Source organism: Falco naumanni, chromosome 5 (assembly GCF_017639655.2).
Source record: "Falco naumanni isolate bFalNau1 chromosome 5, bFalNau1.pat, whole genome shotgun sequence".
Lineage (NCBI taxonomy): Eukaryota > Metazoa > Chordata > Aves > Falconiformes > Falconidae > Falco > Falco naumanni.
In genome coordinates this window covers 22657550-22683528 of record NC_054058.1, presented here as the reverse complement: position 1 = coordinate 22683528, position 25979 = coordinate 22657550, and the positions used below count along the sequence as shown (strand labels likewise).

General features: G+C 42.6%; 1 protein-coding gene across 1 annotated transcript in view; it reads left to right on the top strand.

The window, feature by feature from the left end:
- Positions 1-7960: 7960 nt before the first annotated feature.
- Positions 7961-25979, top strand: part of CALD1 (caldesmon 1) — a 202360-nt gene continuing 184341 nt past the window's right edge. The window contains exon 1 of the mRNA XM_040594446.1: positions 7961-8152. The gene's annotated coding sequence lies outside the window, so the exon portion shown is untranslated. The remainder of the gene's footprint in view (positions 8153-25979) is intronic.

The window sequence follows — 25979 nt, the reverse complement described above, 5'->3', positions numbered from 1 at the left end:
CTAAAGATATCATTTTAAACAACTCTGTTCACTAGTGCTAGTAGCACTTGCACAGCCTGTGCTTGCTCAGATTGTGGCACAAACTGCAGCTGGTTGATTTGTTCTGAGCTGGGACAGTGCAGCTCTGCCCTCTGCATGTAATAGCAATAGGAGTGTGAAAGTAGGGGCTGGGTGCTCTTGTCTCTCCCATTTTTCACCATGTCGTTCCTCTTAGTGCTGCGTCTGCTGCTGTATCTAACAAGTCTTGTCCTCCAGACTTTTTCTGTGTCCCCTGCTGCCTGTTTTCTCTATGTCCCCTATAATGTCATAGCTTGTTCCCGCCTAGCACAGTCCTTCCTTGCCCGCTTTCCGCTCTCCAACTTGCCCCGCTGTCTTGCTGTGAGCGAGGCTGGTCTTTCAGTGGGAGGTTTCCTCTCTTGATAGAGGTTGCACTGAGATGGAGAACTGGGTTCCTTTCTTGGCTCTGCCAGACACTGCCTGCATGATGTTATGCAAGTTGCTGACAGCCAGGTCTACATTGGACTGAAGTCTTAAGTGATGGGTGGCTTATTAACCGCGTAAATATCAGCTGAATGTCTGTGTGGCTTTAAGCTGGATCTACGTGGATCTCTTCGGTACCTTGTTTTCCATCTCTAAAAGTAGAGCAATACTCCTTGCTTTCTATCATTCTGGTTTTTACCTGTTTGGAACTGAAGTCCATTACCATACAGAAAGCAAATTTGGGTCCTCTCTATAGACATGCAGTGTGGCCTCTTAGAGCTTCTTGGGTCTGGAGGGAGATATAGGGTATATATGACAATAAGATATAGCATGAACAGGATGGAATGTGGTGACTGCATTCAAGCTCTTCCCCTTATGCATGTGTTGCATGGATAAAATGGGGACAGTAACAAATTCACTGTTTGGAACAAATACCAGTGGAATCGGGTATCCTTGCCGGCAGCCTACCAACGATCTCTACTTGATTTTGTTGAGTAAGGGCAGCCTTCAGTTGCCTGAGGTGCCTTTCGCCATGGCTTGCCATCCCTAGGGACGTGGCCCTAGAGAAGCAGCTGCAAGTGTTCAATTCTGTTACAGCAGCCAGAGCTGCACAGGAGACCTAAGCAAAGATCAAAGTATTGTTTGCAAACATGGGCATGTGCGGGACTTAAATGGATTTTACCCAGTAAAGTTGTGTTTTTCGTTTGAATTCAAGTTAATGACTGAGACCTAACCTTTGCTCATTGCCTGAGCCAAACTGCTGAAGCTGAATAGTTTATTAGCATCAGAGCACAAAGGGGCCTGGTTCTCACATTGCTGTAACAATAGGATATGTCAGAGAATATTGATTTGATTAGGCTGACACTTGGTTTACCCTTGTCTGAGAGGAGAATCAAGGCCAGGAAATATGCCTCACCCTCAAAATACCCATACCAGCAGCTATGAAATTTGTAACCCAGTTGCAAAAGTAGATGATGGAACCATCTTTTCTGCCTGGAAAACAATACTGAAAATAAAGCCAAATTTATAAAGAAGGAGCATGTACAGTGCAATTTTTTTGAGCAAATGCACTGATTTTTCTCAAACCAAGGCAAACTGAGAATGTGTGCAAATTTTCTGAGCACTGCTAATTTCATTGCATGTAATTTTTCATGGCTGGCGATGGAAAACATGGGTGTTTGGAAAAAAATACACACCTGCTGTCCATAGTTGGTGGAGAGAAGAGAACATGCCCTTCAGGAAAAGGAGCACCCCTAAGGGCAGAGTTCCCTTAACGTATGTTAGCCTGCAGAAAAAGTGTATAAAAGCCCTGCTTTCAAAAGCAATCCAGAAGAGTCGTGGGTTGGTGTTTTTTTTCCCCTGCTAATAAGTAAAGGTGCTGTGAAGTTTCTGTTCTTTGGGGGGCACTGTGTGCTTGTAGCTAGGCTTAGTTTTGTAGTGGAAAAGTGCAGGTGTTCTGTTTTCTTTGGAATATGGGCCACTATGTTGTTTGTTTTGCTTTTAGTAAGGTAAAGTCACTTTGTCCATGATTAATTCTTTCTTACTGTGGGTAAAATGTCTCTTTCCAGCAGGTTATGGGATTCCTTTTCTTTGTTTTGATTATTCTTTTTAGTATATGAATGTGCTTTTCATACATGTAGTTGGCTAAACCAAGAGAAATAAAATACTGCACCTAGCAGAAATGAGCAGATATGCCATAGCAAAACGAATGGAAATGATACATAATTACACACCTACTTCTTCATTTCTTTCGTCCAAGATGAGGGAGTGCTGCTCTTGGAAACATTGAACCAATTCTTACTCTGAGGATGCTAAGTAAGTCTTTCTTCCCCATACCAGGGGGTCACTTCTTTCCCAATACCTCCATGCAAGCTGAAACTGGTACCATCTTCTGCCCTGCATTCCTTGCTTGGTTATCATGGCATGGACTGATGCATGGCATGCTTCTGGTTCCTGCTTCTGGTTCCTTTAAACAGGATCCATTGGTTTTTTTCATTTATTGCTTTTGTTACCACCCAGAAGACTCATAATGCCTTTCAGGAAGGAAAGAGAACGCAGTCCTTGCCACTCATGGGGGACTTGGGTCACTTTAAGTGGGAGACTTGGTGCCTTGGTTCCCATTTGTAAGTGCTGAACATCCATAATGTGAATAACCCATTGGAGGGCTCTGTCTCTTCCACCGGATATATGCAAGTCCCAGGGAGACTGAGGCCAGCATCCGTGTTAAGAAAGACGAACATCCCTCTGTGTTAAGACAGACGCACATCCTGCTCAGTATCTGCATTCTAGTCCTTGTTACTGTGTCTAAGCAGCGCTAACTTTTTTATTTCCAGTTGACTGACATTGTACGGCATGCAGCCCTGTGTTTGAAGAGATGCTTGTATTCCTCTGCTCTCTTTTGTAGTAGCTTTTACACCCTCCTTGAGTGCACTGGTGGCTTTGAAGTCCTATGGATTGTGCTGTTCCAGGCCAAAAGATATTGCCTGAAGCAGCATGTGTAAAATTTTCCTAAAAAGTTCCCTCTGCCTCTCTAACATAGAAGCAGCTTGTCTGTGCCCAGGAGGTAATCGTAAGGATGATCAAATCTGCTCATGGTGTGTGGGCTTCTCCCTCACGCCCTTCGAAGCAATCCCCCAGACAGACCTGCCACCTGGGTGGCTTGCTCACAAATCTAAGATTACTCACCTTCATGTCAGACATGCACAGCTGTGAGCACCACCATCTGGGCTGTATCCTCTGTATATAAGAGTAGGCTGATTTCAGATGAGCTGTGGAAACAGCATAGCCATAGCATCATTTAGAAATCATCTGCTGGGGGGGGGGGGGGGGGAACCCACACTGTGCTCTCTTTATGTTATGAAGGAGTATGAGAAATGTGCAGAGCCAAACCATGCTTTCCACTCTGGCCTGGAGCAAGAGAGGAGGGGTGAGCTAGCCCAGGGTGCATGGCACGTTTCCTGCCTGCTGCTCTGTTGTACCAAGGAAGGAAAAAAGCGAAGTCTGCTGAAAAGGGTGCTCCTACCTATCACCCTGTGTCTGACCAGGGTACAGAGGGCAGAGAGCATAAATGTAAGTTGCTGTCCCACCTCCTCAACTTCCCCCCGTGCTGACTTTTCATGGGGTATGCTTCTCATTCAACCCAGTTCCTAGGGCAGTTGTGTCCTTTGGGGGCAAAAGAAGGTTTAGTCCTCCTTCCTGTCCATGGAAGCGTAGGTCTCACCTACCCTGGCATATGCAACAGAACTTCCTGCAAGATCGTGTTAGCCTGGACATCTTGTGTAACTTCACAACAGTTTTCCTTATCTTTGATCATGACGTTGCACTTAAAAAGCAACAATATTCTGGGCAGGCTGAAAGTGATGAATGATGAAGTTGTGCCTAGTATTCCAGGGGACCTTGGAGATATTCAACACTGTTGAATGCTCCAATATACAGTGAGGAGCAGGACAGGCTTGTTTTATGTTGCCAGGGAAGGGAATCCTATCTCTTTTCTCAAGATGTAGTCTTTTGATACCTCCTTTAGCTCCCTAGAGGGTTTACAGGGTAGGACCAAGGTTCTGCCCTTGCCATATACAGCCAGGTGATCCTCCAGGGACATATTTTGCCATTGGAAGTGTTAAAACTCCCTTCCTTCCCTGTCCTGCTCAGAGATAAAGAACAGCAGACTTTTATTTACAATAAACAATTGCACTGCATAGCTGCAAAAGGTGCTGTGAAGGGAACCCAGACGAGACAGATAAAAGTGCTGCTTGTTGGGTCTGAAGGCATTTGCTAAAGTAAGAGCAGCGTTCAGCTGTAGCTGTGGTTGCCAGGCTCCATGGATGACCCTTGCTGCTGGTGGGGATTATAACCTTTTGTATCTGTGACCCATGCCAGCACTCCAGTATGTCACACCTTTGTTACTGCTACCAGCGTTGGAAGTAAAGACTGCTTTTGTGTCAGCAGGGATGAGTGACATGTTTTCATTACCCTGGTGCAGGAGGAAGCCTGTCTCTTTATGTCTGTCTTTGCTCTGGGGAATAGGAGCAGTTACTCCCAGCACAGACCTGTGACTCTCTTAGCAGAGCTTTTGGTCTCCCAACATAAACATGGAGCACCTGTGCTATCTGCAGGACAGAAGCTCCTTTCTGAAGATTTCTATCTTTATGCCATTAACACTAGACAGTTTGACCCACTGTTAGCTGTGGAGACAACCAAAAAATTAGATTTTGGGTGTGTGAGGCAAGAGCCAAATTGGCCAGATACAGGTGGTAAGAACGGCCTTCCCCATGGTGTATTTTATGCTCTATATGCATCTTGCTGTATTGTGGGAATGTGCAGGGGTGGGGAACGTATTTCCTCCTTGTTTCTGAAGTGGCAGCTGAAGACATTGAAATGACAATGATGGGAGACTCCATACTACTCAGTAATGGCAATGTGCACTATGTCAAATAGAGAAGAAAAATAATTTTGGGAAGCTCAATAATAAAAAGCAACTTCATTTGGAAAAGCAAAAGTTTATCCCTCCCCAAATACCCCAAAGACTTTTTTCCAGGCAGGGAGCACAGGTCTGCCATTGCAGCTGCTTTGGAAAGAAAGCACTAGAAGGACTGAAACAGCAATAAGCCAAGCGGCCCCTTTGGCTACTGCTGCCTGCTGAGTCTTGAGGGCTCCATGGTGCCAAAATGCAAGTTCTTCAGAGTGGCTGTACGCAGCAACAGACCTGCCTCCCAGGGGATGATTTATAGTGTACTTTCTAGACCACAGACTTACCTCCGCTTTAGATTGTAAATTTTGTAGGAAAAATTGATAAATCTGCAAGAGCCACAGTCTCGACAGAGATTTCCAGGTTCCTCTGACATGATTCTTCTGAGGCAGTGACTGCAGGCTTAGGTCTCCAAGAACGCAGTAACAGCCCAGCACACACAAGCACTTTGGCTCTCATCACAAGCAGTCCCACCCTTGTCCCGAGTTATCGAGCTCAGGAGCTTAGCAATGAGCACTTGCAGGGCCCTTACTTACAATGATAAGATATAAATATTAAAATTGTGCTTGGTTTGGGGGTTGTATTTCTGTATATGTTGTTTTTTCTATGTCCTGTATGTGCGAACGTAAACCAGGAGTTGAGTAATTCAGCTCCCCAAAAGGTTTTTAGCTCTGTGGTATGACACAAAGAGTCTCTGATCGTTAAAGCAAAGGGGGTAGGAAGGCACGGCTGAAGTGATGGCCCTGGTGGTGAGGGCCAGGGCTACTGTGATAGTTCCCTAAATTCCTACAATCGTGGATTTAGACATATTATAATCATTTATTCACAGCAGGCATTTACAGGTGGCTCCTAGTCATAGGACGCAAAAGGCCCCCCGCTAGAATTTAACTCTGTGTTCTTCATAGCTCAGATTTCCAGTAGTATCTCCAGGAAAACTATGGTATTTGTGCCAGTTTGTTGGCTTCAAAGTTTCAAGTCATGGAATTCAAAATTCTCTTAAGTGAAATTCAGCAAGAAGGACGCAAACTTTACTTTTCATGATGTCATTTCCCCAAAGCAAAATCAGTCTTTTTGAAGAATTTAAATGGAAAAATGACTTGGAACACTGAGTCTGGGATGCTTTGACGAGGGCGCATCAAATTTATGGTAAGTCTCTCAAAAAAAAAATTTGCTTTCAGCTTTAGGTAGTGTATACCTGCTAGCTCCCTGTTGCACTGAGATTGCAGGGGCTGGTGGCTACGCTGGAACGAGACCCTTCTAACATTCAGTTTTCTGTTCTGACCATCAGCATTCCTTAATCCTGTTTACTTCTCCGCCTGGATTCTTCAGTGCTTTATGTTCTGAAAATCTAGGGGATGGTAAGGTCCAGTAGAGATTTGTCGTTTCTTCCTAAAAAGTGTCACTGCCTCTTTTTATTTAGTAATTGATATATAGGCTAATAAATTCTATAGTTAATGGAATGACCAAACAAGGATCTTGTTCTCCTTTGCTTAGTAAATCCTGCAAAACAAAGTTACATACATGTTGTACGTATTACTTTTAATATTTAAAACCATCACAGCCATACCATGGAAGATATCTGGCATTAGAAGTTTTTGAAGGGTTGCTACAACAAAGAAAAAAGGTGCCTTCCAAAAACAAAGGCCACTTTTTACTTCATCACATAAAGCTATGAAATTTATAACGGCACTAAAATAATTATGATTGCTTGCTGTAAACCTGCACAGATTTGATGCTCTTTTTTTCCGCCCCTCTCATGCTATAAAGATTAGTTTACTGTCTGTGGACTGAATCCTTCTTGCATTACACATGTGACTAAATCTGTGGGGCCCAGTGGCCAGAAAAAAAGACCCAGAAAGGCATTAAAATAGTTCAGCCCATTCAGAGGCAAAGTCATCTTACACATATTTTCCCCCTAACTGGTTTTGTTTATATTATTGTCAAATATGAATCTGCAGAATATCTCTGGATCTGGAATCCTGTCCCCTTAGAGGAAGTCAGCAGTTCTCCTGAAGCCTTGCTTAGTGGCTCGTACATGCACATGTGCTCCTAGGCAATAATTTTCGTGTTTATTTTCACACTTTCTTAATTAGTTTATGTAGCTCATTTGTTTTCAGCCTCAGTCTGCATCTGTTCTTTCATTTTTTAAGCTGTCTGCATAATTGGGGAAGTTATCAATAGTGTGCAATCACTAAAGCAAAATAATAAAAAAAAAGAGATTAAGCTTAGATTAATTTTTATCATGGTATTCAAAGACAGTGAAAAGTATTGGTCATAATATGTAGACGTAGATGCTTTTCATAGTAAATGAAACAGTTTTAATGTCTAGATAATTAGCTGTATACCTATAAACTAAACCTGTGTATGCAACTAGTCCAACTTGCTAAGGATCATCATCAAAGTTCTGAATGCCTTTAAAAGTTATTTTTCAGAACACGGATATTCTATATGTAACTCCTGTTGTGCTATTTGAAATGGAAACGGGCTGTGAAGCCTGCCAACTCATCTTTCATGTGCCTTTCCTACTGGTGTCTCTGCAGAATGAAGCTTGCACAGCAGAGTGTTTCTGTTCCCTTTTACATGTGGTCCTCGTTAAAAAAAATACAATGATGTTTAGCTGTGGTGAAATTATTTATTTGATTTTTTTTTTCAACTGGTGCAAAAAGTAAATATGTTTACTGTGTCCCTTTCCATTCAGTGTATTTCCTTTTTTAAGCTTCATTTGTGTTCAACAAGACAGCCTCTTTCTCCAAGATTAACATTTCTTATGATTGTTCCTGACAGAGGATTTACTTTCAGAGGCCCTGCTAAGGATAACCAAAAAAGGGCATGTAGCAAGACAGTTTTGGCAGCTTGCACGAATTTTCGGAGCTTTTTAGGTCTTGGTTTTCTGATGAGTGGCTTCCTGAGCATGCCTAGGGAATGACAGGCATCTCTGCAGGCAGGCTGAACCCACCTTGGCTTATGCGTAGCCATTGGCTGCCTATTAGAATAAATTGAGGACAATGCATACCGCTGCCTGCCAATTGTAAACATAAGGGATATGTATTCACTTAGCATTGACTTTTGGGAGGGGCCAAGGAAAAGCTGTAGTTTTATTGAATAGGGCTGTGTGTGAGGCTGCTGGTGTGCCTTTCTTGCTGTGCTCCTGCCCAGGCAGCTAGTTATTCATTTCCTTCCTACTAGTTGAAAACTTTTCAGCCAGAGGTAAGGACTTAAGATACGTATTTGTTTGGGAGTGAGCTGGTCTGACTGCATTCGCGTTACGACTAGAGATTAAGTAGCATGCAAAATCTAACGAGCTGTGGAAATAGTGCGAAAGTGTCGGATGCTATTTTTATTCCCCTCCTCTCTCTGTGCCCCCCCCCCCCCTGCTTTCCAGATGTTTGTGGTGAACTAAGGGAAATATCTGTGCTGGGCGGGTGGAGGGGGTGCATGCTTGCCCACCCCAGTGGACCCTAATGAGGAGATGCGGCAGAAGGCTTTGGTGCAGAGCAGGATCTGTGCTGGTCCCACTCCATTTGAGATCCTGTAGCAGGCTTGTTAGTGGAGCAATCTAGCTGTCCTTTTCTTTTTTCTCCTTTTTTTTTTTTTTTTTTTTTAAAGGAGTTGCAGTGAAAAAGTTTTTAGTATGGTAATGGCTGGTGAATTGCTTTTAGTTTTGCAACTTAATACCTGGCTTTCAGGGCAGCCTGACTATAAAGGCAGTCTCCCTGCGTAATTGATACAGATACAGTAAAGCTCTGGTTAATGTAACTGATCTGATACTTGCTGAAGCAGATGTCCGTCATGGCAGCCTTTCACAGAAGTATTGTTGACAATAGATGGCATCCGTTTTTGTCTTCAGCCTTCAACTTGCACAGCAGCATATTGCCAGAATGTTTCTTGTGAAGTTGTCTTTCCTGTTAAAACGGGGAGGAAAAAAAAAGAAAAAAAGAAAAACGCACTTGGGTGGGACCGGAGCTGTTAAAAGTCTGGGTCTGTGTTTGTGTCATTCAGAGGGCTGCTGGGGAGAGCCAGCAAGCAGGCTCTGCTTCCCGGCTCCTTTGACATGCTCGGGCAGTTTGGAAGCATTGTGCAAGGCTGGCTGCTGATAGCATGATATTCTGCATAGCAGGGAATTTCTCAGAGAAGGAGCCGGGAAAATGAAGGGAGGGATCAAGTTAGCTGCAGATGGGTACTTGGGAGCCCCAGACACTGACCAAACTGCTAACCTCTGGCCAGACCTGCTGCAGCAGAACTGATTTTTCTCATATATCATGTATTGTTTGGAAGAGTGGGCAAGATAACTGTTTTAAAATGACTTTTTGTGGGGTGTTTGTTTTCAGAGGAGTATTTGTTTTCAGAGTATGCAGTTTTTATGAGATTTTGCCTAGCTGAAAAGGCTTCTCTTGCTAAAAGGCGTACAGGAGAATAATTTGTGAAAATAACACATTCCGTCCTTGGCAGCAGCTCAAAGAAAATAAGGAGGCAGAGTGTTTCTTTTGTGAGAACTGTGTATTTATTACAATTTGTCTATTTTAGATACCATACTGTGAATGATTGTGCTTGTATGGTTTGCCATCAAAGCACCCTGGGACCCTGCCTCCATTCTTTCTTTCTGTCATTAAATGTAGCCGTAGGTTCTCTGTGAGCACGTGCATCTGCAGACGAGTTTCATACCTTTTTTTCCCTGCCATTGAGAGAGAATGGGATCCTAAAACTACATGCACCAAAACCTATGAAATGGACTGTTTTAACATAAATTATGAATGAAGTGATGCTTCAAGGAAGTAAGCAGTCCACTTGTTTAATTAAATTGCTTTAAAGTGGGGCTGAACTTTTCTCAATATATTTGAAGAAGTATAGGTCTGCCTTTCTTTGGGAGGCTTTTTTAATAGGTAAGTATCTTAGTCAATAAACCCTACACACATTAGTGTAATATGTAAATCGTGATGGCAGAGGAGAAACATTAGATAAGATGCCGGTGAACAAGAGACTAAATTGAAATAATTTGTATTTCCTGAAAACTCCTCTTTGTTGCAGCACGCAATGACAAGAGGATCAATTGCACAGCCTTCATTCACAGGATTAGTCTTGGTGAAATCAATACCATCATTAATGGATGCAGGATCTGATGCAAGGGGAGTCCTGTGTACTCTGAATACGCTTTGACAGTGAGTGATGTAAGCATGTATTAGGAGAATAAGGGATTTTCCACAATTGCTACTTCATATGCTCACAGCATTATTCTGACATGGAGCAGCCTGAGAAAGGGGTAACTTCCCTTGTGCTTTTATTTCTTGTCCAGCACTGATACGCAATGCAATAGTGGCACTGGAGGCTAGGTGATTTGAAAGGAAAGGGTGGCTGGAAGTTCCTCTGGCTGGCATTAGAGGGAAAATCAAAGTGCATTAAGACAGGAAGATTTCTTATTCCTGAAAGCCTCATTTATGGGGTCACACATGGCATGGAGGCATGCTGGTCAGCATTGATCCAGATCAGTACAAGGTTAGGGTGTAGTGCTACTTATTCCAGGTGCAGAGACTAGAAAGATAGGGCAGGGCTTTTCTGTTGGCTGCCTGCTGGGAGGTGGCTTCTGTCATATAGAGAAAAAGATGTCAGGAAGGGTCTGTCCAGAGCCTGGATACAAATCCTCTGCATTTCACCCTTCCCTGCATGCAGCTGGAGTGGCCCTGCCTATGGAGGTGATCTTTTCATTGCAGAACAGTGAGAGCCTGCAACATTTCCTTCCTGTGGAACAAATAGGATTTGAATGCCCTGGGACACTTTAAAATACTCTGGTTTCTCAGTAGTTGCTTACATGAGACCTACTCTGTTGGCTGCCTGAGTGTCGTGGTTTGTAATTTGTATTAAGGATCAGTGGAGTTGTTAACCTGCCAAAGGCACATCTTGGTACATTTGATCGCCGTGTGTGAACAAAGAGGGACAGGAATCCATATATGCCTAAGGAAGAGAGGGCCAAGAGAGCAGTGTTAGCTGCCCATCTGCAGTGCTTGTCTGGACTCTCCTGGCTATCAGAGAAAGCACCAAAAAAGGTAACAGGGCAGAATGGGAAACGCAATCCAGTGAACCTTTCGTTGCCTTTGAGAGGAGCTTTATGGGGAGTTTGCAGGATTGGGCTCCAGGTGTACAAAGCCTGAGGCACAGAGGCCTTTGACTGCAAAGAGTGGGAGTCTATCTTCAAAGCAAGTTTTCATTCTTTAAAAATTGTCTCTTCTTAGTAACTACCCCCTGGCAGCCAGTTAATAAGAAAGCTGCTTCCTTGCTAGAGCTCTCACTTTCAGAAATGTGCATGTGCAGGGGCTGGTTTGCTGGTCTGCAGTTCCTGGGTGGTTTAAAGCCCCATGACCTGGTGAGAATGGATTTTGGGGGCAACTGTACTGGAAACAAGACACCTACCTATGTGTTGGCACTTACTCTTTGGTCACTGGTGCTCTCTGGGAAGCTGTGGCTGTCGTATGCCTCCAAACGTTTTGCAGAGGATTTGGCTAAGGTTGAAATTTGACTCGGAGGCATTTGAAGATCAGATTAGATCTGACCTTTCTGGATGAAACACTGAGGTCATAGGACAGTTGAACTATGTAACAGTTTCTTTTTGCCTTTCCTGATGCTTTTGTGCAGTTCAGCTAGCCCAGCGGGGAAGGATGCTCAGTACATTGTAATTTGGGATCCCTCCCACCCCCGCGGGAGCTTGCTTCTACTTTTCTTGAAATGGATTTGATTAACCAAAAAGGTTAGGGCATGTAACACTCTTACTTAGCTGCTAGCCCTGGTATGTTAGCTGTATGGTTTACATCCAGTGTAAGAAAGTGCTTCTTTTCATGTGCTTTTTTCCTTTGGAACCGTGCTCCGTGGTGTGGGGCTGGCAGCCAAGCAGATACCGGCATTAGCAGGGTGGTCCCTAGTGCGTCCCTCTCCCCAAGCATCACTAGCTGCCTCTGCAAGGAATGCAGCCTTCTGGACTTTCTCACTTGCACTCACTCTTGGCTACTGCTTTGTCTTGCAGCAACTGCAGCAGTGCCAGTCGTGCTGGGCTCCCCAGCGGTGAGGCAGGTCAGCTCTGAGCTGGGGCACCCACCTCCTCTACCTGTGGTCAGGAACTGCCACCGCTAACTGATGCATCTTTCCTCTCCCTGCCCCTTGCGCCTGCCCTTCGAGAGCGGAACGCTCTGTCCATGAAGCATAGGACATCTCTTGACAAGAAGACTTCTGCCTATATCAGTGCTTATACGACTTTGGGTTGAAGTCAGGAAGAAGTGCTTGTGGGGACGGTCCTGCTGGCTTGCGGCAGGAGAAAATAACTGAGGAGGCAGGGGGAAGAGAGAAAGGGAAAAGGCGGTTGTATCTTAAGCTACTGGAGTGATTTCTCCTTTGAATTTTTTCCTGTCATAAATACCTGGTGAGTCACTTCATGGCTGTGTGTCTGTTTCTATATTTTCAAGTAAAGGATAATCTGTGCCTTTTTGTATTTACTCCATGGAGCTCCTGGGGCTTAATTCATTAGTGTTTATAAAGAATTTGTAATACCAAAATGCCAAGTTTAAGCACCGGCTAAACCCTTGTTTTTGACTGATTTCCCAGCAAGAACATACATGTCTCTTTGTTTGCTTGTTTGTTCACACTATTCTAATCTACTAAAAAGTAACTTCTAGACTCTTGGGTTTAGAGCTGCTAAAGCCCCGTGAATGAGGTGGAAGGTGGGCCAGGCTCAGCAGTGACACTGCACTGACATGTCTGGAGGGAATTTCTTGGGTGCTTGCAGATTTAACTGCTCCTGCTGCATCTGAGGCAGAGCCCTGCTGTGAAGTTGTCAAGCGCGTACCAAAAATGCTGGATGACAGCTTTTGCTTACAGACTCGCCGTAGTGTCATAATCTGGAAGAGAAACTACTATGCAAGCTGCTGAACCTTATCTGCTTGTCCAGTTTCATGTTGATGAGAACATTTGAAATTGTAACTCCTGGGGCCAGGCCAGGCTGCAGTGGGGAAAATATTAGGGAAAGATTTCAGGCAATGGAAACAACATTACATGTTTCCACACCCTTTTGTGTACAGAATACAAATAAAAAGCATTTTCCCTTGAGACTTGCTGTGGAGGGTGTGAAGCAAAGTGGAACCCACCCGTTTGCACATTTTCTGGTTTATGTCCTTAAATGGCAAAAAAAAATCTTTGGAATTTAGCTCATAGAAGGGTTATAAATAGATTTGTGGAGATAAAGTTTTGCTGTAAATGCTTTGGTTTTGGACCTATTCAGAAGAGTAACTCTGTTGGCAACAAATATGAAAAGGGGGGTATTGCTAAGTGCAAGAAGACAGTTTCATTGCACGTCAGTGTGCATGTACGTGCGTGTGGGTGCATGCACGCCTCTCCACCTTCACTGACCTTCCCGCTGTTTCTTTAAGTGTGTGGAGATCTAAGGGGCATGGAAATGGCTGTGTGCACTTCTCAAAATTAAATAACTTGGGGTGAGGGGGAACGAGCATTCATCAGACTGCTACGGGAGCCGGAACCTATGTCAGCTTTGTAAACAAAGGTCCTGAGATTTGTTGGCAGCTTGTTTTATGTCATTCTCCGAAGCGGCTGGCTCTGGCTAGGCGGAAGCTGTGTGGGGCTGGACGAATCCTTGCAGAGTGAGTGCAGGAGCAGAGCAGTGGTTCCTGTGCTCCTTCAGAAGTAAAGGTTCTGTCCTGCAGACTCGTGCTGGTTGGATTCCAGTCATCTTCAAAGGGAGCTCTGCCCAAGTGAAGGAGCCTGTGATCAGGCCCTTGTTTGTTTCTTATTTGCAAGGCTTTGATGTTCCCCTTGCTTTGACTGCCACAGGGCTCGTTACTACCCTTTTCCCACTTCATTCTTTTCTTTGACAGTGAGCTCTCTAATGGTGAAGTGGTCCTCCTCCCTTCCCCATTATTTGTTTGTTTGTTTGTTTTTGTTTTGAGCCACAGTGTTCACCCTGGTAAAATAGCTCTCATCCCAGAAGCAAAGGCAAAATTTTTTAATTCTTCATTGTTCCAGAGGAGCTAGCAGTGCTTGTTTGATAGCCTAGGTCACTGCTTTCTAATACAAGCTGTTGTACGGAGGACAATTCCTGCTCAGTCTTCTGGGATCAGCTGCAGATGGAGCAAAGGCTAAGGACATTCTGTCTGCATCTTCCTAATGACCTAGCGATAACCTACTTTCAGCAATTTCAAAAGCTGTTGAGCTGGGGAGAATTTGGCTTTGCTCTCGCCTAGTTAAAGTTCCTAGGTTTGGAAAATAAATTCCTAGATCTTGGCTAGAATGTTTGGGAATGGGAGCGGGTGGGGTTAGCTCTGAGCTCTGGGAGTTTGGTCAGCTCTTACCTGCGTAGCTTACCCTGCTGGCGCCGCAGGATGCCTCTTGTCAGCATCCTTCATGGGAGGCTTTGAGTGCTGCACCCCAGGGTCCTCAGAAAGGAGAGTTTGCTGCTTTGTGTGGCTTTGGGAACAGCCTACCCCCGTACACAGAGCCACACCCCGGTTATGAAAATGAGGAGTTTCATTCAGATGTCTGATAAGCCACAGCTGTTGCTTTGCCACTTCAAACAAAACTTGGATTATAAAGTCTGAAGTGCAGCATTTTAATTGCTATAAATATGAATAAGAGTGTTTAGGCAATCCAGATGATACTGAGCCAAGCATTTCTGTGGCTAATGTATATTACACTGACAAAAGCAAGCCAGCTGAGAATTTCCCTACCACTGTCCCGGTATTTAAAACATCAGTTGTCTGTTTGCTGCTGCATTGGTGAAAATGAGGGAGAAGTGTTAACCTGGGCATCAGCTGGCCTGAATCTGATCTTGCTTTTAGCAGCTGTGCAGTGATGTAAACTGTATTGTTAGTTTAAAAGAAAAAAATTGAGTCTAATCTCAGTTATCTTGGTGCAAATCTGTTTGATTTCCTTGAGTTATTCAGAATTCACAGTGGGCTGCTTGCTATCAGAAGCTGGCCCTTTTTATTTGGCTTTCTACACATCCCCTAAAGGACAACAGCAGCAGGAAATTGGGTCAAAATCCCAGTAATGAGCATTCACTGGGAAATGATATTTCATACAAGAGAGGGCACTGCAAACCCAGAAAGCCAGTAAAATTCCACTGCTCGTTTGCTCCCTGGTGATTAAAAGGCCCGGCCATATATGGGAAAGGTCTGAGCTTCATTCACTCCGACCACAATAGTAAATGGCTTGTTCTCTGGACACAGTATGCACTCAAGGAGCAATGACTTACGACAATAAAAAGGAAAAGCAGCAACTGTTTCTTGCAGTTTGTTTGCAGTTTTCTCTAAATGCTCTGTAACTATTTTTCCCTTGTTCCTTTATTTATATCCCTGTAGACTGCAGTCAGTTTGGTTTGCCACTTAACCCTCCCCCATAAAACCAGACACACCAGCTTATTTCCTCTCCTTCCCCCTATACAACCCAAACAAGAAAAAGACATTTCCTCTACTAGTATATATAAATGTAGCTTCTCTGTCTTTCAGTGCATCTATTGTGGATTTATGTGACTAAATGCTGGGATTAGCAGATAATCTTATTCTCACCCGGTATAAAGCATTAACTCTAACAAAAGCAATGATTAAATGCCAGTATTTCAGAGAGTGATGGGACCACAGGAGTGAAGCAAATAGGAAATGTGTGTGTATATGAATAGGCATGAGTTTTGGGAGATGAAGGGAACAATGTGGTTTGGATGGGAGCTGCAGAAGGGGTCTCCAGTGCTCCACACACCCTTCAGGGATTTTCCTTCCACCACATCAATTTCTGCAGTGAAACCCTACACAGATGACATTAAGACACAAAGTCATTGGAGCACAGTTGTGTTTACATTCTTGCTTTTCAGTTTATTTTCTTTAGGGATTAGTACTCTCTCTACCATCAAAATTAGGGGGACAAAGCCGTTGATCTAGTTGCATTTTATTTCATAAGGAGAAGGACGGTTAAGTGACTGCAGCAATGGAGCTACGTAAGGTTCTCTGCTTGCTGGAGATTTTCTGGAGTTTTTACTGTTTGTTTGGTTACATCGAGTACCTTAGAAATAGAATGTTTGTGTCATATTGGTAGATTTAGAGGTTGTGTCTGGGATTCTACCCCTATGTAATTTTGATGAAAGCGTACATCTCTGTGGCCAGGAGGGCTGATGGATCAGTCTGATCTCCCAGACTAGATGCCTCGTTGCACACCATCCAGTTACTTATATTTTGAGGCCACTTAAGCTGATGCAATTAAAATGGATGTTGTAGTCAGCTGCAGGACTGACTGGTTGGCTGGATTTGAAGCCAGTCTTCTGCTCCTCCAAAATGTTATGCCTCCCAGGAAAGACCACAGCTCTGACAGAGTTGTGGTTCAGCTTCTATTTTCAGTCACATCTGGGTGTCTCTGCAATTTTCAACAAGTATAACTGGTAATACGAATTTTTGTCCATGTCAGGAAAGCAGAATTTCTTGCAGGTGACCTGTCATGGGGTGATAGTAGATTTACCTGGCAGTTTAGGCTAGCTATTGACTGGCAGCCTTCAAGTGGGTTGGCTTCTCAGTACCAGAAAATTGCTCTTTGACACATGGCACTGCTTCTCTTTTCTAGTGTTGAGGAAAACTAACCTTTCTGTTTGGTACTCCTTCATGTCTGATACCTTTCTTCAATGAGAAGAAGTGTGGCTTTGGGTTTTTAATTATTTTTCTAAAGGTGAAACTGGGTACCTTAACTGCACCTGAAAGGTCAAGATCTTTTAAGTCAAAGAGTGGGATAATGTAAATTAGGCCTGCTTTAAGATGTTGCTGCTTTTAATCTCTGGATAGCAGTACTTCTGTGGAGATGCCATTTGACCATTATCATGAAGTCACACTAAGACCTGCCCACTGAGGAACCCTAATGTGGCCAAAAGCAGCACTGTCAGGTTGTGACAGCTGGGTAATGCAATAGTAACACATACAAATGCTTCTGTTTTCCAGCTCTTAGAAGGATCAGGGATAGCCAATTTGGAGACCAAAATAACTGGATATCTAATCTCCTTCGTATTTCTTCATTCAGGATTTTGATTGTGAGAAACCTTGCATTATAATATCGGCTTCTTAAATGGCATCTGGAGCCTCTGGAAAAAGCCCTTCAATAAGCAGCATGTTGAATGTAATAAATATTATTGCATGGTTAAAAAACCTTTTTTATTTCTTCTATTTTTACCATCTTTAGTCTTCTTGAGCCTAAATGCAAGATGTGAGACTGCTTTGTTTTTCCTCTTAAATGAGGAAAGCGTAAACGATGCATGCACTAGAGTAATTCCCTGCCCCACCCCCATCTTTCCTTTTTCCAAGTGTTTTGTGGCCAAGCTTGGTGCTTGTGCAATCTTGTTCTGGCTACTGGTAGAGAAGCTTTGCAGAAGTTCATGTTCAGCTCTGCCACTCCACTCTGGCCGCAGCTGGGAGTTGCCCTTCCCTTTGTTTGTTGGGGTCCTTCAGCAGAGGCTGCCCAAGTAATTTTTCAAGATAAGTTTTTTGATTTGCCTTAATGTTCTTTCGAACACCACCCTTCCCTGTGAACTGCCTTCAGGCTTCAATCCACTGTCTAATAAAGAACTTCCGTGGTCAGTAAAGATGTTTATTGCTTCACTTATCAAACCAAAAAGTTAGTTTATCATTCTTGGGCCATCTGCTCTAAAAACCCAATTGATTTTGAAAGTAGGCAATATTATTTTTTTCCTGTTCACTACCTTCTGTAATAGAGGTGAGCTCCTTTCTTGGAGTCAATATATAGCAAGCTTAACAAGAGGGCAGGGAGTAATGGTGTGTTCGCTTTCTGAATTAGAGTATCTGATAAAAATCAGTTCATCTTAGTAAAAAATGAAAAGAATTTACTCTGTATAGGAAATATGTTTTGTTATAAATGAACAGGTTGAAGTAGTGACAGGCTATGAATCTGACTTATATGACAAAATACAGTTATACAGATCTGAAAGCCTGGAGACTGGTGTGATGAACTGGAAAAAACATTATAATCTGAGTACGTTATTTCTGTCTCTCCTGTGACCCTTCAAGGCAATGGAAAGTCACTGATGGAAAGGCTGTGTTGGCATTAGTAGGCATAGAACTGTTCTCATCAATCTTGGTTCAGTGCTTACAGGTCACTGAGGCTGAATTTAAATATTTAGATTGAAGGTTTTTCCCTGATTTAGAATTAAATACCAGGAGCTATAGGCATAAAGGAAAAAAAAACAACCCTACAAAACCCCACAACAGCAAATACAAAACTAAAAACGAAAACCTGGGAAAGACATATTAGGTCATCTTGTCCCTTTCCTCTAGGCAGTGCAGGATGATTCCCTAAAGTATTTTCACACGTGTTTTGTCCATAAACACCTCTGTTTATTAACAAAATACAATAAGCTGTAATTTTTCAGTGAGGATTGGGATAGTTTGCTGCACTTTCTAGTTTTTAGCAAGGGGAAATAGCTATCATTCTAAAATGTGTTTCTTGGCCCATGGATATTGCTCATGTGAATTCAAGCAAAAAAACTCTAATGAATGGAAACTTGTAGAAGTTAACAGCAGCTGGTTTTATTATGGACCATGGCTCTGACATGATCTCACGCAAGTTTAATACGAGTGTTACCTCACTGACTTCAATGGAACTGCTTTTCGTTTGCAAGGGAGTAAATGAGGCCAAAATTAGACAGAGACCTAAGGAGACTCTTTGGGAGAGGATTTTAGTTTGGGGAATGTGCTTTACATACATATAAAATATATGAGCATATCTGCACATTGCAGTAAATGTGTCGGGCCACCTGGGAGAAAGGGGCCAAATTCTGGTTTGAATAGCACCTGTGTAAATCCAAAACGAGCTGTAGGAGTAATGTGCCAGGGAGGGCCAAAGAAGTATCTAATTTTTCTGAGTGCTGGGCTGAGTTTCTTTCTCATTGGATTTCTGATTTTTCCTTGGTAAAGTGGTTAGGAAATATGGCAGAATGAGACTGTTCTACAGGGAGCTTCAGGTTTTTTTGCTGATTAACCATATCAAGTTAAAAGAGAAGTTGTGTTGACTATTGTGAAGCCAGCTCAGACAAAAGCAACCACATGTGTGGTGACTCTGCCTCAAAACTATCAGAGGAAGCAGTGAAGTAAGAGCCGTATATTTCTTGACTCAAACCTCTCTTTAGAATTGTGCAATATTAGACCTTCCTTCAAGCCCAGCCTTCAGCCTAACTAAATCTCACAAAATTGTGGGAAAGTGGCTGTACTCTATTGAAAGTGTAGCTTTGGTCTCAAAAAGGGAAAGGAGCTTTAAAACTTCTTGAAGTCCAGCAGTGTTATTTAAAGAAGGGTACTTGCATGCTACAGCAATAGTTTGCAGCCGTGAGATGGGCTTTGCAGTTGCTCTGGGTATGAGCAAATACAGTCGAAGACATGACAAGTATCGATTAAGAGTGAAGAAAGGTCAGGGAGAGAGGTTTTGTCATCTTGGTTTCTTGCTGCTTGTGTTTCGGTGGTCCTGCTTGCTGCTCTCCCGTACAGCAGCACCTGAGATACAGGCACATCTGGAACCAGAGCCTGCAACCTCTTCAGTGTAAGCTTTGACATACGTTTTGGGCCTACAGTTTAACACAGCTCCCTTGATTTTAGCAGGATTTCCCACTGGTGTAAACACTGGTTTCAGATGCTTTTTGCTTTGCTCAGTCTTTGAAATGGTGATGTTTATGGGTGTGTGGTGTAAAGGTTCATTGTAATGTGGTTTGCAGTGTGATGCTGTGCACTCCCAGTGATGGAAGGAAAACATTTTAAGACTACGGGGTTATGTAGTGTTAACTTTCATTTTTACTTTACTTGAGGTCTTGAAGGAAAGCAGAATGATGGTAATTAAGGTTGATCTGTAGGCCAAAATTGAGGGGAGGGGGAAGGCAGTAAAGTATGGGGAATGTTTTAAATGGCCCTATCCACTTGTTCTAAAGGGAGCTCTTATGGAGTGGGCTTACAAGTTTCTTCTCACTGTTCACCATCTGAGCCAAAGCCAATTATATTGTCCCCAGAAAAAGTGCAGCAGAAGCTAGTGCCCCTGTGGTTCATACAGTTGCTGATTATTCCTAGTGGTGGTGCAAAAACCTGTTCTTACAGACATGGTCTGAAATCACCAACTTGTTTCACGTGGGATGCTGTCCTGCCATCAGACAGAAATAACTACTTCTAGCTGCAGTGCTTTGCCAGATTCACAGTGGTGAGCATGATGTAGAGGCCCTGTTGACCAGAGGATTTGTGATGAAAGTTTTAGTCCTCTCTGGATCTTCCTCCTTAGTGAATCAAGTGCTGCTGAGAGAGATGACTTCCAGTGGGAGAGCTCTTGTTTGAATACAGCACAGAAAAGTTTTCTCCTGCTTGTCTCCAGTGTGCTTCTGTCCTATAAAACCCCTGCATCCTATTTGCAGCTTTCCTATGAACACACACTGAGCTCAGAGTTGGGTTTTTTCAGCCTGGAGAAGAGGAGGCTCTGGGGAGACCTTAGAGCAGCCTTCCAGTATATAAAGAGGGGTTATAAGAAAGGGGACAGATTTTTGGTAGGGTCTGTAGTGATAAGACAAGGGCTACTGGTTTTAAACTAAGAGGGTAGATTTAGATTAGATATTAGGAAGAAATTCTTTACTGTGAGGGTGGTGAGGCACAGGAACAGGTTGCCCAGAGAAGCTGTGGATGCCCCATCCCTGGAAGTGTTCAAGGCCAGGCTGGATGGGGCTCTGAGCAACCTGGTCTGGTGGAATGTGTTCCTGCTCATGGCAGGAATGACAGAACTAAATGATCTTTAAGGTCCCTTCCAAGCCAAACCATTCATGTTTTTAATACTTTCTTTAGCTGAACATAGCTTGCCAAATTCAACCTGGCCTGTATATGCTAAATAACATTGTACATATTGTAAGTGCCTTCAAAAAGGGGAAAAATGGCCAAGGTTGTATGAAAAGTCAGTGAAAAAGAGGTAGGGACAGAGACCAGGACTCCTGTCTCCTACAGCAATATGCACACCTCTAAACTATACTGTTATCCCAGGGCATAATATTCATAGGTCTACTATTTGCTTTTTTTTCCACATAGCTCTTGGTACTACTGTATTGACCACAAAGGATGAGACAAGTAGGCAGGGGAATTTTTGCCTGTGAAGAATGATTAAAATTTTAGAGCAATTTAAACACATTTAGAAGAAGAAAAAAAAAACCCCACAATACTGGTATGGGGTTATCTGCTGAGCATTCTTCTATGTGAAGAGGACCTAAATAGATGTTGCCTAGTGACTTGGATGTCATGACATCATAGAAATATAAAATCATTTAGGTTGGAAAAGACCTTTAAGATCATCAAGTCCAATCGTTAACCCAGGACTGCTTTTTAATATATGCTGAATTTCTCCTTTGCTATTTAGTTAAGTATAAAATTATAATGGAGTATTATGGTATTCTGTCCAAAGTAGCCAGGTCCTCCTTGATCAATTTTATTTTTGATCAATAAAAGTACAGGGTAAGAGATGCTGAACCAGATTTCTGCTGCTGGACACTTGCTGCTGCCAACAGTACTAAGATGGTCTGTAACAATGGAGTCGTATTAGTACATGCTTATTGTATTGGACTGCTTTAAAATATTTTCTTTTTTTCATAATTTCCTGGAGATATTCTCAGTAAATGGGCAATAAAATCTGTAGGCAGTGCATCTGTCATGCTGGTTTTGGAAAGCATAGGTGGCACAAAATTCTCTGGCGCTAGAACTGGACTTCAGTGTAGCAATGAAAACTGTGGATTGCAGAAGCTCAGATAGATGGTGTTTCATCCATTTCTGCCATGCCTAGAAGTGTTGTTTTAGTAGAAATGAGTCTGGCAGAAATTAACAATTGTGATTTTATGCTGAAATGTATCTAAGATGGAGGACAGGAGGCTACATGAAATAGCTGCGTTCCTCATGCAATGTTTGTGCTGCCTGCTTCACAAGCAGCATAAAAGTATCTCTCTGAAATACCAGAAAGAAAAGTGTTATGTACCACATGTGACTTTCAATTTATACAGGTGCAACTGGCTTCAACTGAAGGGCCATTTTGATGAGAGATGGAATGTCTCATTTATCATCAACATAAATTACATTTTGAGATTTACATGAGTGGCAGAAAACAAACACACTCTGCTTGTGTTGGTGTTCTAGTTGTGTGCATAAAAGAAGACCTGTCCTCCTTACCCGTATGCATTTTCTGTAAGGTCATAATGCCCCTATTCAGTATTCATAAAGACGGTAGCGGCTACCCAACTTGGCTGCTTGATGAAGAGAGGCAGTTGCAGAATTCCACCCAGCTGAAATCACTGGTTTTTGCAAATGGAAATTGTTTATACATTTTTTTACTTCATTAAAAAGAAATGCAATTAGTGGTTTACAATGTTTATATGGATAGCATCAGCTGAATCTTGTTCCAGTCCATTGCATGCTGTTCTAACGTGACCTACAATATGCATTATGCAAAAAATCAGACTGGGATGCCCAATGTTAAGTGCAAGTTCCCAATGCAAATATGGAGCTGTGAATTAAGCTTCTTAAGTGATAACAGGGTTTTTCTTTAGTTTGTTTCTTTCTTTTTTTTTGCAAGGAATGGGTAGGGACGGAGGAGACTGAATAGAAGTAAAATGGTATGCTGTAACTCTAAAGGATCAGGTCTTGAATTAGAGTTGTATTAAATCTATTGACTTCAGTCAAATCACTGCCCAACGTTCACCTTTTCAATTCAGCGATCCCTAGAAACTGTGGAGAGCCAGCTGTACTGTCAGCACATTTCTTCCTAACAAGGCAAGGGTGTCAGGTCAAAACTTTTGGGTGTGCCAGCAGTACCAAGAGGGCATCAAGCCTCAGACATGCTGGTTTGTATGAAACTGAGTCACAACACTATCCCAGATTGCTTTATTTTGTATGTGTTTTGCTTCACTTGAGCTTTATTGATCAGATGTTAATTCTGGTTTATCAGCAATTTTCTATTTATACAGCAATAAAAAGCTTCTGTGCAATTGAAGTTGCTTTTGGGAAATTGTACTGCAGTGTTTTATTGCTTATTGCATTTGAAACCTGAGCAATCTCAGGCCAGGTTTGCATCTGAAGCTTATCTCATTTCTAACCACTTGTCATACTACAGAATACATCTTGAAGTGATGCAAAAAGAGCAATTGGTTCCCCTCTCCCTTGAGATTAAAACAAGCTATTGTGTTCACTAGAGTACTAAAGAAAGAGTTTACTAGAGAAAAATGCTTCTGAAAATCCCCAGCATATTATTCAGAGATGATCCATCCAGACTGTGAAATACCTTATCAGAGTTGTTACCTATCTGAAGTGGTAGGTACTTTCCTGTTTATGCTCTGAGGCATGGTATTTCCAACAGCGTTGGCAAGCAATCATTCCAGTTTTGGGGTGTCCCATGACATGTGCACAACAGAATCTGAATTGTCGCAACACAATGCTTTAGGAACTTTTAATTGTTATAGTTTGGATTGGGGCCTACTCTCTTAAAAGAGTGGTTCCTTGGTGGTTGCAGGGTTTTTTGTCAATGGCTGTTCAATTCTGTTTCAGCGTTTTTTCTACTACTATCTGATGTTGACCACTCAAGGAAATGCATGCTGCCTTTGACTTCTACCCATCTGAATGTGGTCAGTGGCTTTACAGTTCCTAGTTTGCAGCTGTGCTCACCACTGGTGACTGAGAGGAACAGAACCTGCAATTTTGATTTGAATGCTGCTTTGCCATCAAGAGTTCAGTCACTGCTTTATTGCCAGAAGTACCAGATTTTGTTAGGAACCTCAGGTGTTGACTCAGAATAATGTCATCGCTTGTGCATAAAATTATGTGGATTGAAAAAACCTTAATTTAAAGGAGACCAAAGATTTAGACGGTTAGGTAATTGCTGTGTAATTATCATATCCTTGTTAATGTGATGAGAAAAGAGAAAGGAATATAAAGTACTTTGAGCTAGCAGATAAGAAATATAGATCCTGTAGTACATGCTATTTCATTTTTTAAAATGTGCTTATGGTTAGCAGCTTTAAGCACGGGATGCTGTCTTTGATTATAACAGTGCTGAACTTTATCTGCAAAATTGAAACCTCTGATTTTCTAGTGCATCAGTCAGTGAAACCTAAGCACATGTAATCTGTAAAAATAAATGTAATTACTTTAGCAAATGTGTTACAGCTGGCCAGGTTTAACATTAAGATACCTGTTTCTTATGGCTGACTAGTGTCAGAAGACAGAGGTGATGGCTTCAGCTGTGCTATGCAGACAGAATGGAGGATAAAAATTATTGCCTTGCATTCTTCTGTGTGTACATTAAAGTGAATTAAACTGAGTTGCAGTTCTGACCTTTGACATTTCTTCCCACAATTTTCTTCTGTTTAAAGCATCTTGGTGTGAGAGTAGCTTTTTTTTTTTTTTTTTTTTTTTTAATTTCAAACGCTCTGGTAAAATTGTAGCTAAGTGGACTGCTTCAAAATTGAACACTTGATAAAAATCTTGAAAAACGCCTCAGGCATCTGAAAGCTGTCACCGATCTCTTTCAAGGTGGTGGTGTGCTAGGGCAGGAGATGGGACTCTGTTGCACTCCATTTCTAGTGCTGCCTTGGTTTTGCTTAGGCAGACTTACAGGCCTTGTTTACTCAGCTATAAAATGCTGTTTCAGGTTTCTGTAGTAGCACGGGGTAAAGGGCTGGCTGCAGCAAAGCACTTCAGTGTTGGTCAGTGATTGTTATGGTGATAACAATAAGCCCATGAAAGACTCAGGAAGCTCATTTTCTGGTCAGGCAGCTGGCACAAAGCACAGCTTGCATGGGTGTAGCTCTTTTAGTTATTCTCCAGATTCTCCCCAGCAAACGTTGGTGTTTCCTATTGTGGGTAGTACCTTATTCCTCTGCTACAAAGGTATACTTATTTCCTGATCTTTTGGAAAATTCAGCAGCTAGAAATCCTGTTTTTCACAGGAATGTTTCGACTTGAGTCTTAATTAGTGTCTACAAACTGTTTAGAGGTCCTTTAATGAAAGATGCCCTGGAAGTGATAAGTAGGTTGTGATACTGTTAACTAAAGTGATGCCCACAAGACTCAGGGGCTAGATAAGGCTATCATCAACTGCTAAGCTTTTTCTGTTCCTGCTCTTTGATCTTGCAGGTTTCTAATTGCTTGTTTTCAGCAGTTTTAAATTCCCCTTTGCAAGGAATGCCTGTTGGTGAAGTAAGGTGGACCAACTGATTTTGGGCCACCAATCCAAACAATTGGAGCAAATTATTAGGTTTACAATTTCAGTCTCAACTTAGACCACTACGGTTGTTTGTTTTTTTTTTTTTAGAATTGCACTCTGGGAGGTTTAATATGTAGAAATTACTACCTTGAGTAGCCAGTGTAGGTTACAGGACAAGACTACTAATAAAATAAGTAAGTTACTCCATCAATCAACTAAAATATCACCACCACCCTAGAAAAACAGTATCAGATTTAAACCAGTCAAGGATCTTGGTACTACAGCCAGGTCCAGCTGTGGTGTGACAGCTATAGGGAAAGAGGGCTCAGAGGAACTTCCTATGCATTTCAGACCACTGCAAGAAGCAGCTTAATGTTTGTACTCCTGTGGAGGGGGAAGCATCACTCCTGGTGTGTGGTCCATTCTGAGGCCTGGGTGCAAGGAGTTGCAGCCAGTTCACTTCCTACCCCTACAGTAATTCTGTCCCCTGAGGAGGTTTTTGTGGCAGTAACATAAGCAATAACAGTCCTTAGGGGGCCCTCTGTCTCCCATTCAGGGGTGCATAAGTTGCTACCTCTCTGTCTTTGCTCCAGCCTTGGCTCTAGGACCAATATGAACTTGGCCTCTAGTCCGTTAAAGTTGAGGCGTGTTTGGCTCATCCCTCTTTGGGCTACTCTGTGTGGGGAGTTAGCAGAGAGAGAGTACACATGGGACCTTGCTGGGAGGCCACCTCATTCTTGTACTCACATATTCTGGTCTTTCCAAGAGTCGTTTTCCTCCGGTGAGATGTTACTGGGAGTGT